Source organism: Miscanthus floridulus, chromosome 9 (genome assembly GCF_019320115.1).
Source record: "Miscanthus floridulus cultivar M001 chromosome 9, ASM1932011v1, whole genome shotgun sequence".
Classification (NCBI taxonomy): domain Eukaryota; kingdom Viridiplantae; phylum Streptophyta; class Magnoliopsida; order Poales; family Poaceae; genus Miscanthus; species Miscanthus floridulus.
Window position 1 is genome coordinate 128674834 of NC_089588.1, and position 12496 is coordinate 128687329.

The following is a 12496-nucleotide window of genomic DNA, read 5'->3' on the forward strand; positions in this document are numbered from 1 at the left end:
ATGTCAGACTGGACTTGACAGAGAAAGGAGATAAATAAATACATCAAATAATATTACAAGCGGCGTTCGTATTTTCGCTGCATGTCTTGTGCTCAAGGATGGATCAGACTACTACAATGCTCGGGGACTGCCCAAACCACTGCCGTGCTCAAGGACTACCCAAACCACTGCCATGTTCGTGGACTGCCTAGACCACTACCGTGCTCGGGGATTGCTCCGACCACTGCCGTGCTCGGGGACTGCTCCGACAACTTATGTGCTCAGGGACTGTCCCGACCACTGCTCGGAGAATGGTTCTCCTCGGCTACATGTGATTTATACTCACATACAGTTGAGAGACATTTATTTAGACCTTGCTACAAGGCTCATACCTCGCCTTCCAGCAAGCTCGGGGACTACGTCGGTACGATGCACCTGCCGATGCATCTCGTTTTTGTTTGTATGACAATTGGGTTCTCAACTTAACTAGGAATTCTTTTTAGACCCTGGCACCACGTGCCTGCGTCACCTACTACCAGGCTCGGGGACTAAGTGGGCACACTTCACCTTGTGGTGAATGTGTTTGTTTTTTGACCCCTACGCCTCTGACATTCAAGGACGCTATGCTTCAAGACCACTTACATTTCTTTTCAGAAATACAAGTGGGCACACTTCTCAGGACGAAAATCTTTTTCTTTTTTCTTAAGAGCACCATACATTCTTCGGACAACTTACTTCTCCGATGATGACGGTGGTCAGAAATGTCAAGGACTCAAGCCTTACTTGTCGGAGAAGGTTAAAATGGCATGTCGCAGCATAATACATGGTGCTTGGGGACTAGCTGTGGGGGTATTAACCCCTATACCCTTACGGCTAAGCTTGGGCCGGCCCGGATCGGTGGGTCCGATCCACCAAAAGACGACATGCGGCCCAACCAACCTGATCGGAGTCCCGCACAAGGAGTCAAGGCGGATTTGGCGATCAAGCAAGATCCTGGTCGGTTAGAATAGGAATCCTTATCCGGCCACATATGGCAATTGTAACTGGCTAGGATTAGTTTCCAGATCTGTAACCCTGCCCCTCGGACTATATAAGGCGGGCAGGGGATCCCTCTAAAAAACATCTCTCATTGATATACAGCAATACAAATCAGACACAGGACGTAGGTATTACGCCTTCTTGGCGGCCGAACCTGGATAAAACCTCGTGTCTGTCTTGCGTCACCGTCTTGTTTGTGGCTTGCGCATCTATCTACCGACAATCTACTACCTTGGGCATACCCCTAGGTAGACTCCCGACCATATTTCATCGACATAGTGCAAACAAAATCTTCAGGATTAGGGAAGCCTCTGACATCAACGCCAGCAGAATTGTTTGATGATCCTTCTCATCATACTCAACCCAAGGTGACCCAATCGATCATGCCATATTCAAAACGATTCTGTGTTTCTAAATATGGTTTTCATCGCAACATATCCTTCAGTGGGTTTTATGTACGTGTAGTACAAACGTGATGGCGACGAAGGGAGCCTTTCCACCACTCGCTTTTGGTACCCGTCGAATTTAGTGATGAGCAGGTATTTAGTACCTTGCTCTATCTCGGTTTCTACATGAAAACCGTTCGCATGGATATCTTTGAAGCTCAAAAGGGTGTGGTTTGAGTTAGGATACAACAATAATCCTTCACAAAGATTTGAGTACCCATAGGGAGAACCAGTGTGGTAGTTTCGATGCCCACGATATGAGCATTGCTTCTGGCAATGGTCATGATATTTCCATTTTTCTTTGTTAATGTTTGGAAATATCTGGTTTCCCTCAGTATCCTATTAGTGGTGCCACTGTCTACAAGAAAGATTTTTGCTTTCGCCATAGGGTTCCCACAGGCTCTGTTAAATACCATAAAAGAAAATAGGAATTTAACATAAAGCATACATTATGAGAAAGACTGTTGATGGTCATTAACACCAATTAAAAACTGTCAACATAACCTGCATATATGCTTAATTCCATCAGCAAACATAGTTATAGGGTTTCATTCTAACAAGTTCCACGAGTTTTGGTGCTATCACTTGTCTCATAGGATATTTAATTTTTCACAGAACAAAACTATATCAAATGATGAATTGGAGTGCACCATTGCGAAGATCTCGTCGAGCGGATCGAAATGGATATATTATTTGCTATATTTGCAGCTCGGAATGAAAACATATAAATTTTGCAAATAAAAGAAAAACTCGACATTATGAGCTGCGGGATTAATTGGACCCAATTCAAAATTTGGCCCATAAAGGTCTATGTGCATTTTAATGAGATATGGTGGAAAGTTTAGTACCAATGAGGCTATTCAGAGAGGGAGGGTGCCTGGCGCCCCTCATAAATAGCAGCCCCTGCCCCCTCCCTCGGTCATCCTAAAACCCTAATTCCTATCCTCATCTCAGGATCAGGGCATCAAGAGAAGATTAGTCCTCTATAGGATCTAGTCTTGTAAATAAAAATATCGAGTTAGAGAGTGAGCGAAGAGTTTAGAGGAAGTATAGGCCTGTCGGTGCTACCTCTACAGCTTGTACTTTGGTGGACCTAGGCTTCTCCAAGTCAATATTTGAGATATATCTGGTAATTGATTTATGTTTAAAGTAAGTTTTGTGCTCTTTTGTTCATGGCTTCATAGTTCTTTTGAGTGCTCTAGTCCTTGCTAGATCTCTGCATTAGAGTAGTAATCGTTAGCATAAGCGTGGTGCTTAGGCTATCGGCTACCTATGTTTGCTCCCTGCTTCTTGGTTGTGTGGTAGCAATGGGAGGTGACAGCCCCGTCTATCCTTTGTAGTCCACACCGAATTAAGCAGGTTCTTAAATTAGTAGGACTATAGTCGTGTCGGTAGAGTTATCTATTAGCGGTGCTTTACTGTCTAAGTGGCATCCTGAAGTGAACACTATAATCATAAGTCTTGCTTTGCATAGGGTCATAACCATAAGAATCCTCTTTACTCCTACCTTAAACCTTGATTGCTATCCCTGGACAAACTAGTTATTGGACGACATACACACATTTCCCTATGGATACGATATTCCATAATACTCTGGGTGAAAACTACATCGATACCTGTGCGCTTGTGGATTTTGTCTCTGTGTGCCTCCACAGGTGTCAACAAGTTTTCTAGCGCCGTTGCCGGGGAAGTGGTTGTTGTGATTTTGTCAAACCAGGTTTGTCCTTGTATCTTTTATTTTACTTATTTCTAAGTATGGATAATATCACACCTATCAATCAATTTGTTGCTCCCACGGGCGCACAACTAGAGCCACTAGAATCATCGAAACCCATCCTCACACCTGGCTATGAGTTGCGTCCGAGTTCTCAGAAAAAGTTGATGAAAACCCATATACTCACCTATGAGAGTTTGAGCAAACTTGTGCATTCTTGCATATCACGGGCATGTCACATGAAACCTTAAAGTGGAAGCTATTTCCGTTCTCTTTGACGGGAAGAGCTAAACACTGGTATACCCAAACCATAGGGAGTGTACAAGGAGATTGGGAAGCTCTATGCTCTAGCTTTTACTTATCTTTCTTTCCCATCTCTGGAGTGGTTAGCCTTCAAAGAGAGGTTCTATCTTTCAAATAGAAAGAAAAATAAAATCTTGATGTGGCATGGGCATGTTTTAATGGCCTAGTCAATTCTGGTCCCGATCTTGCCATTCAAGACCATATGCTTTTACAACACTTTTATATGGGTCTTAGTGGGGAGACCGCATAGTTTCTTGAATCAACTTCTGGAGGTGCCTTCTTACATTGCTCTGCTAGTGAAGGGAGAAAAATCCTAGAAAACACCCCCTACACTAGCGTTTGTAACGATGGTCCAAAAGATGTAGTTGAGGAAACTCCTTAGGAAGAACCTGTGATAGTTGAGCCTGAGCCTTTAGCTACTCCACTTGAAGCCTCAACTGTCCTCCAATTTCCCAAACCACCAAAGGAGGAAGAAATTCTACCTTTGGAAAATATGTTCGAATTCGAGGAAGATCTTTTCTCCGATTTTGGAAACACCTCGAATTATTATGCAATAAGGAAATCTTCAGCACCGTCCGCATCCAACCAGCATCTTCCTAACCCAACCAAAGAGAAGTTCCTTAAAAAGACTATGAAGGAGTTAACAGCGATCATAAGCAATGAGTGGTTGAGAGAATCCAAGCTTTCTCCAGAAGTCATTCGTTTAGATTCCCTTCTACCTCCATTCATTGTCAGATTCATAAAACCTCCTTCTATGCTTTTTATAATCTAGTTGTAGGAGTAAATCTTATGTCTAAATCTTTTGCACATACCCTTCCTACAAATATGCAATTAACTCCAACAACAAAACTCTTAAAAAGTCTCTCAGGGCAAATCCTTCCTAGTAAAGGAATTTTTCACCTCATCCCTATCAAAGTAGACGAAACCAAGGTGTACCTTAGTTTTTATGTTTTTGATATTTGGGAGTTCAATATTTTGATAGGGCATCCAATAGAGAGACTTCTACATCAAGGAAGAAAGGAGAGTATAAATGTAAGTCTCATCACTCACTCATTACATATTAAGACGGAGATGAGTCCCGAGCAAGATCCAATGGAGGAGATTATGGCAGCATCTCTCCTAGAAGCTTCTGACAAAGACCTCAAAGAAGACACCCAGGATTTCATCCAAGACGAAGAAGAACCACAAGATCCTTTCCCTCTAGATGAAACTCCCCTTTGTACTCAAACCCCTTCCTTCAGGTATGAAATATGCTTTTCTAAACAACGATAGGGAGTCTCCTGTGATTATTAGTGATAAACTCTCTAAGGACGAGACCCTCTGGCTCCTTACCATTTTAGAAAAGCATCGCCTCTGCCTTCGGTTACTCAATCGAAGACCTCAAGGGGATTAGTCCTACTCTTTGCACTCATCACATTCCCATAGATCCAGCATATCCACCATCTAGGGAGCCCCAACGTAGGCTTAACAATGCGATGAGAGAAGTTGTTAAAAAAGAGGTTTTAAAACTTTTGCATGCAGTGATAATCTATCCCATGCCATACAGTGAGTGGGTAAGCCCGCTCCAAGTTGTACTAAAAAAAGGGGGCATGACTGTGGTAAAAAATGAAAAAGATGAATTAATCCCACAACGAAGAGTCACAGGATGGTGGATGTGCATTGATTACCAGAAACTTAACAAGGCAACAAAGAAAGATCACTTCCCATTACCCTTCATTGATGAGATGTTAGAATGGCTTGCAAAGCATGCTTTCTTTTGTTTCCTTGATGGGTATTTTAGCTATCATCAAATCCCAATCCATCCTAATGACCAAAGCAAAACTACTTTTACTTGTCCCTATGGAACATATGCTTATTGTAGGATGTCTTTTGGATTATGCAATGCTCTAGCTTTGTTCCAAAGGTGCATGATGTCTATATTTTCTGATATGATAGAAGAAATCACGGATGTTTTTATGGATGATTTTTCTATTTATGGAAAAACTTTTGATGATTGCTTAGAAAATTTAAACAAAGTTTTGCAAAGATGTGTAGAAAAGCACTTAGTCCTTATTTGGGAAAAATGTCATTTCATGGTTAGAGAAGGCATAGTACTTGGACACTTGGTGTCCGGACATGGGATTGAGGTAGACCGAGCTAAGATAGAAGTAATAGAACAACTACCTTCTCCTACAAATGTCAAAGGGGTACAAAGTTTCCTTGGTCATGCGAGGTTCTATCGCCATTTTATAAAAGATTTTTCTCATATTGCTAGACCCCTTACAAGTTTGTTACCAAGGATGCTCCCTTTGAGTTTGATGATGAGTGTTTAAATGCTTTTCAAATCCTTAAGAAAGTACTCATCTCTGCACCAATCATTCAGCCCCTTGATTGGTCGCTGCCTTTTGAAATCATGTGTGATGCTAGTGATTATGCTATGGGGGCAGTTTTGGGTCAAACGAAAGATGGAAAGCATCATGCAATTTCTTATGCTAGTAAAACTCTATCAGGACATCAACTTAATTATGCAACAACTGAAAAAGAGCTCCTGGCTGTTGCTTTTGCTATTGACAAGTTTAGATCTTACTTTGTAGGAGCCAAAGTTATTCTTTACACTGATCATGTTGCTCTTAAATATCTCCTTACTAAGAAGGATGCTAAGCCTCGGCTTATAAGATGGATCCTTTTGCTTCAAGAATTTGAATTAGAAATTAAAGATAAAAAAGGAATAGAAAATTTTGTAGCTGATCACTTGTCAAGAATGTAGTTCGAGAATCCACAGGATTTGCCCATCAATGATAATCTGCGGGACGACATGCTCCTAAAGGTCGTAGGATCCGACCCCTGGTATGCAAATATTATTAATTTTGTGGTTGCAGGTTATTTACCACTAGGAGAGAATAAGCGGAAGCTCATTCATGAAAGTTGCCTCCACCTATGGGATGAACCGTACCTCTTCTGAGTTTGCTCTGATGGACTGCTCAGGAGGTGTGTTCCAGCTGAGGAAGCAACCAAGATCATTGAAAGATGCCACTCATCACCGTATAGAGGACATCATGGGGCATTCCGCACTAATGTTAAGATCTAGCAAAGTGGATTATTCTGGCCAACCATGTATGATGACACCAAGGAATTCAAATGGAGGTGCATCTTGTGTCAGAAACATGGGAATATCAATGCAAGAGACGCCATGCCACTCACCACCAACCTCTAGTTAGAACTCTTTGATGTTTGGGAAATCGACTACATGGGACCATTTCCAAAATCCCGGCGATGCAAATACATCTTGGTGGTAGTTGACTATGTCTCAAAATGGGTTGAAGCTTTACCATGTCGAGCTGCAGATTCCAATAACGCCAAGAGGATATTTTCAGAGACTATCTTTCCACGCTTTGGAGTTCCACACATGGTAATTAGTGATGGAGGTCCTCACTTCATTGATAGAAGGTTCCGACGCTTCTTATCTGATCATGGGGTCCATCATAACATCGCAACACCATATCATCCTCAAACAAGCAGACAAGCAGAAACATCAAACAAGCAAATCAAGAACATTTTGCAGAAGATCGTTAACGAGATGGGGACAACATGGAAGGATAAGTTACACGGAGCACTAGGGGCTTATAGAACAGCCTCCAAAACACCTCTTGGAATGTCACCATACCAACTGGTCTATGGGAAGACATGTCACCTACCTGTCTAGTTGGAATTCAAAGCACATTGGGCCATAAAAAGGTGGAACATGGACTTTGAAGCAGCCAGAAAGAAAAGAAAAATGCAACTCTCTGAGCTAGAGGAATTGCAAGAAATGGCATATCATAATGCAAAACTCTAAAAAGAGAGGATGAAAAGGTAGCATGACAAAAGATTAAAAAAGAAGGAATTCAAACCAGGTGACAAGGTGTTGCTTTTCAACTCTAGAGTGAAGTTGTTTGGACATGGGAAACTACAAAGCAAATGGGAAGGACCTTACAAGGTAATTAGCGCATCATCTCATGGAGCAGTCACACTTCAAAATGATGAAGGTACGCTTTTGAAGGTAAATAGTCAACGTTTAAAAGTTTTCCATGACACACAATTGCCAGAAGAAGAATTGGATATAATTAACTTCGTAGAATTTAAATAACATTTTCAATTCAGCTCTTCTTCTTTACTCTGTGAAAAAACCCTTAAAAACCATGTTTACCTGCTACCGTATTGCCAGGATCTTCCTAGTATTTTGTTGGTGCCTGTTTCCTCATATTGTTTATGCAAGGTAACAGAATTTAAGTGTGGGGGAGGCAAACCTCCCGAGCAGAGCACAACATCAACAAATGTTGAAAGAAACAACCAAATTCAGGGAGAAGGCACCCCCGTGTATCTAGGTAAGTATTTCTTCTCCTTTTGTTAGTTTGCTTTAAAATATATATGTTAAAAAAGATGAATAACTAAAAGCAAAAATAAATAGTTATCCCTATAATAATAAAAATAAAAATAAAATAAAAATAGTGTGTCTAGTTTGCTTTTATTTCTTTTAAGAGCTAAATAAATAATAAAGATTTTGAGGCAAATCACTTAAAATGGAAATGATGAATAGTTGCTATGTTGTAATGCTTTCAAGTACCTAGTTTCCAACCTTGAATTCTCTCGAGTTTTGGATAAGATTGTTTTGATATAAGGATTTACTCTGAAATTAAAACTTGTGGGTAGCATATGATTGATCTAAGTCTAGGTAATTTACGAATACGATATTAGAAGGTCTGAGCTACTGTTTATCTTATTCCAAGTGACACTAAAGTTCTAGAGATTTCTTTTGAAAACATAAAAATGCTATATGATGAGTTCCTATATGACAAAACTTGAATTCCTACTAGAGCCATACATATTATCTAGGACAGGAAAAACTTCCACATATATGCTGCTTGCTTTGCATTGAGTTTTGTCAAGCTTTGTTGACCCTTATGAGAGGTTTGTCATACTCTTAAAATCAAGATCACGTACACGCCATATATACATGCTACTGCTACACTGGGAGTACGCAAAAACATGCCTTCCATCTAGATCCACTCAAAAATGTTTTACTCCTACACTGGGGTGAACCCAAAAACATGCTTGTTAGGTTTTCTATCCGCCAAATCAATGCTCCAAGTTCTTGTAAGCTATCTCTCAAAGTTTTGTTGTAGAAAAGAGACATGGGGCTATGCAAAAGTTATTCATTAAAAAAAGAAAAAAAGAGATGAAAAAATGGACAAGTGTCCGAGATATTGAAAACAATGGGTACTCAGATGCCCGTCTGAAAAGAAAAAAAAGAGATAAATAAGATAGCCCCTGTTCTCTTGCAAAAATGTTTCCAAGTTTGAAAAGAGAGATAAGTTTTCAAGGAGCAAAGTAGAATTAGGTTAGCCACCAAATATATCCACCATACATCCACACACATACACATGTTGATTTGATTTTATGACTCAACTCTCTTTTGGATCCATTGTTTGACTTTACAATATATGCACTGCAGGTATGCCCTAGCTTTCTCCCTACTTATGAACTCTACATAAGTCTTAGTGGTAGGAAGAGAAAAAGGCATAGCATCTTTACTGCCTTGGTGAGGATCCACAAATATCACATATATTGAGAGACTGAAGAGTGTCGTATAATGGAATCTCTTAGTTTTATTTTGAAAACCTATAAAACCTCCAGAACAATGGTGAAAACAAAGAACTTGAGACATAGTGCTTGATTTGATCGTTATGTCTTTCAATTGCTCAAGACCCAAGTAAAGGCTAAGAAGCTCCATGGTTGAAGGTAATATGGGTAAGTTTGAAAGTTAGATCAGTTTATTCTAATCCGGAGGAGAATTCTTGTTTGAACGCATGTGTACTTTTGAGGAGTGAAAACATTGATGCAACTCCTAATCCATTGTTCAAGTTTACCTTTGCTCAGGTACTAGCAATGGTTAAGTGTGGGGGAGCTTGTTGACGGTCGTTAACACCAATTATAAACCGTCAACATAACCTGCATATATGCTTAATTCCATCACCAAACATAGTTATAGGGTTTGATTCTAACAAGTTCCACGAGTTTGGGTACTATCACATGTCTCGCAGGATATTTAATTTTTCATAGAACAAAACTATCTCAAATGATGAATTGAAGTGCACCATTGTGAAGAGCTCGTCGAGCTTATCAAAACAGATATATTATTTACTATATTTGGAGCTCGGAATGTACATGACCAATGCCCCTTAGCTCCGCATCTATAGCAATCGCCTTGCTCTTCCCCATTGCGGCCACCTTTTTCCTTCTTGGGTCCAACTCTACCCTTGGGCTTTCCCTTTTCTTTGCCTTTGAACATAGCACCTCTTTTCCCCTTCCACTTCCCCTTTCCATGACCCCTATTGTCATTGTGAGAACTCTTAGCAACGTTAGCATGTGCTTCAGGCACAACCATAGAACTAGTAGGCCAGGTAGAATGATTGTTCATGAGGACCTCATTCTATTGCTGTTGTTCAGCAAGAGATAGTACTTCACTTAGCTCAGAGTACTTTTTGTACTTTGAGCTCCTGTATTGCTGTTGCAGTACTATATTGCCGAGGTGGAAGGTGGATAGAGTCTTCTTGATCATATTGGCGTCGGTGATCTTCTAGCCACATAGACGCAGTTTAGTCTCAATCCTGTGCAAAGCAGAGTTATACGCTGCCATAGACTTATAGTCTTGGAAGCACAGATTGATCCAGTCCTATTGCGCTCTGGGGGGCACAATCGTCAGCTGTTGGCTAAAGCGGTTCTTTAGGGATTGCCATAAAACCAGTGGATCCCTCTCCATCATATACTCACACTTTAGGTCTGGGTGGAGATGGTGTTGCAGGTAGTGCAACGCTTTTGCTTTGTTAGGCTTAGTGCGCTCATCTTTGCCAGCTTCAGGCTCCATAATGGTATGATCGAGGCTAATGCCATCGAGTTTGATCTCGACGTCGGTAGCCCAAGTGAGGTCATTGCTGCTGTCCACGGCGAGCGCCTCGAAATCCCTCTTTGTGATGTCCAACATGCCTACACAATTAATGTACATGGTTAGTGAATGTCAGTGCATAATCTTTAGGATCATGACCATGCATAGTCTTCAGGACTACACAAAAATTTTCTAGGTATAATCTTCAGAATTACAATGCGATTAAATAAGTAAAATAAATTGAAATAAATAAATATGCGGAATTTAAATAAGTGTAGAAAATAAATTGCAGTAAATAATAATAATAATATGCAGTGACATAAAAGAAAAATATAGTGGGCTACTGGCCACAAATTTTGCACAAATGAAGGTCTTTGTGCAGTATACTCAAAATGGGCCTAAAAGGTCCATAACTATGCCTCATGGACTGGCCTTCTTGGTCCAACCATCCGTGGCTGTTCATCAAGATGGATGGCTCAGATTTGCCCCTCAGCCATATAAAAGGGAAGGGAAAAGGGTTTTTTTTGGATCGAAGCCATTACAATTCTTTGAAGTTGGAGAAATGCCATTACAATTCGGGTATTCTGAAATATGCCATTATAATTCTGGGTGTTGCTGGTGCTGGCCATTTTCTACGTATGTGAATAGCTCGGGCCCACTGTCAGGTCGAGGAAGGCGTACGTGACTTTCCTATGGACATCGATGCCCTTGCTTGCGTGTTACAAACCGCCGCAGCCCTCTCTCTCGTTCATTCCATCCCCCACCCGTGCTCCTCTCCATCTTCCTCTTCCTTTTCCTAAGAACCCTAACCCTAGACTGTAGCCACCGCCGGAGACCTATGGAGTTGCAACGGCGACCTGTGGAGCTACGACAGCGACCTACGCTCATCCTTCTCCGTTCCCCTCCTCCAAGTACCCTAACCCTACAATATAGCTAGCATCCAACCCCCTACCTTAGCCGACATCGTAGCCCACGGTGGAGCAGTCTAGCACGGCCATAGTGGCATCTGTTGCTCTTAAGACTCGGTTCGATGGCGGCGCCCAACTTTGAAGCCATGGCCAGGAAGTGGAGTCACAGCACCATGAAGGCAACTTCTAGTGGCTCGAGCTCGATGACCAACGGTAGAAGGGAGTGCCCCTTTTGCCATGTTGAAAGGTCCTAATGGCTAGAGGGGGGTGAATAGCCTAATAAAAATTTCTACAACAACACTTAACAAAAAGGTTAGACAATTATGAGGCAAAGCAAGTGTTGCGCTAGCCTACTCAAAATGCAAGCCACCTACCACAATTCTAGTTTAGATAGTGTCTATTCACACAAAAGCTATGACACTACCCTATGTTAGTGTGCTCTCAAAGGCTAACTAAAGAGCCACACCAACCAACCAAGCAACCTCTCACAACTAGCTACACTAAAGAGCTTGTCAACTAGTTTGCGGTAAAGTAAAGAGAGTGATCAAGAAGGTTATACCACCGTGTAGATGAAGAAACCAATCAATCACAAGGATGAATAACAATGAAGACCAATCACCTCGGAATCAATGATGAACACAATGATTTTTTATCGAGGTTCACTTGCTTGCCGACAAGCTACTCCTCGTTGTGGCGATTCACTCACTTGGAGGTTCACGCGCTAATTGGCTTCACACGCCAAACCCTCAATAGGGTGCCGTACAACCAACACAAGATGAGGATCACACAAGCCACAAGCAATCCACTAGAGTACCTTTTGGCTCTCCGCCGGGGAAAGGTCAAGAACCCCTCACAATCACCATGATCGGAGCCGGAGACGATCACCACCCTCCGCTTAACGATCCTCGCTGCTCCAAGCCGTCTAGGTGGCGGCAACCACCAAGAGTAACAAGCGAAACCCACAGCGAAACACGAACACCAAGTGCCTCTAGATGCAAACACTCAAGCAATGCACTTGGATTCTCTCCCAATCTCACAAAGATGATGAATCAATGATGGATATGAGTGGGAGGGCTTTGGCTAAGCTCACAAGGTTGCTATGTCAATGAAAATGGCCAAGAGAGTGAGCTTGAACCAGCCATGGGGCTTAAATAGAAGCCCCCACAAAATAGAGCCATTGTACCCCTTCACTGGGTACAGCATGGGG

General features: G+C 41.6%; 1 pseudogene; it reads right to left on the reverse strand.

Annotated features, from left to right (window-relative positions):
• Positions 1–9565: 9565 nt before the first annotated feature.
• Positions 9566–10480, reverse strand: LOC136480901 (uncharacterized; annotated as a pseudogene).
• Between the last annotated feature and the right edge of the window lie 2016 nt (positions 10481–12496).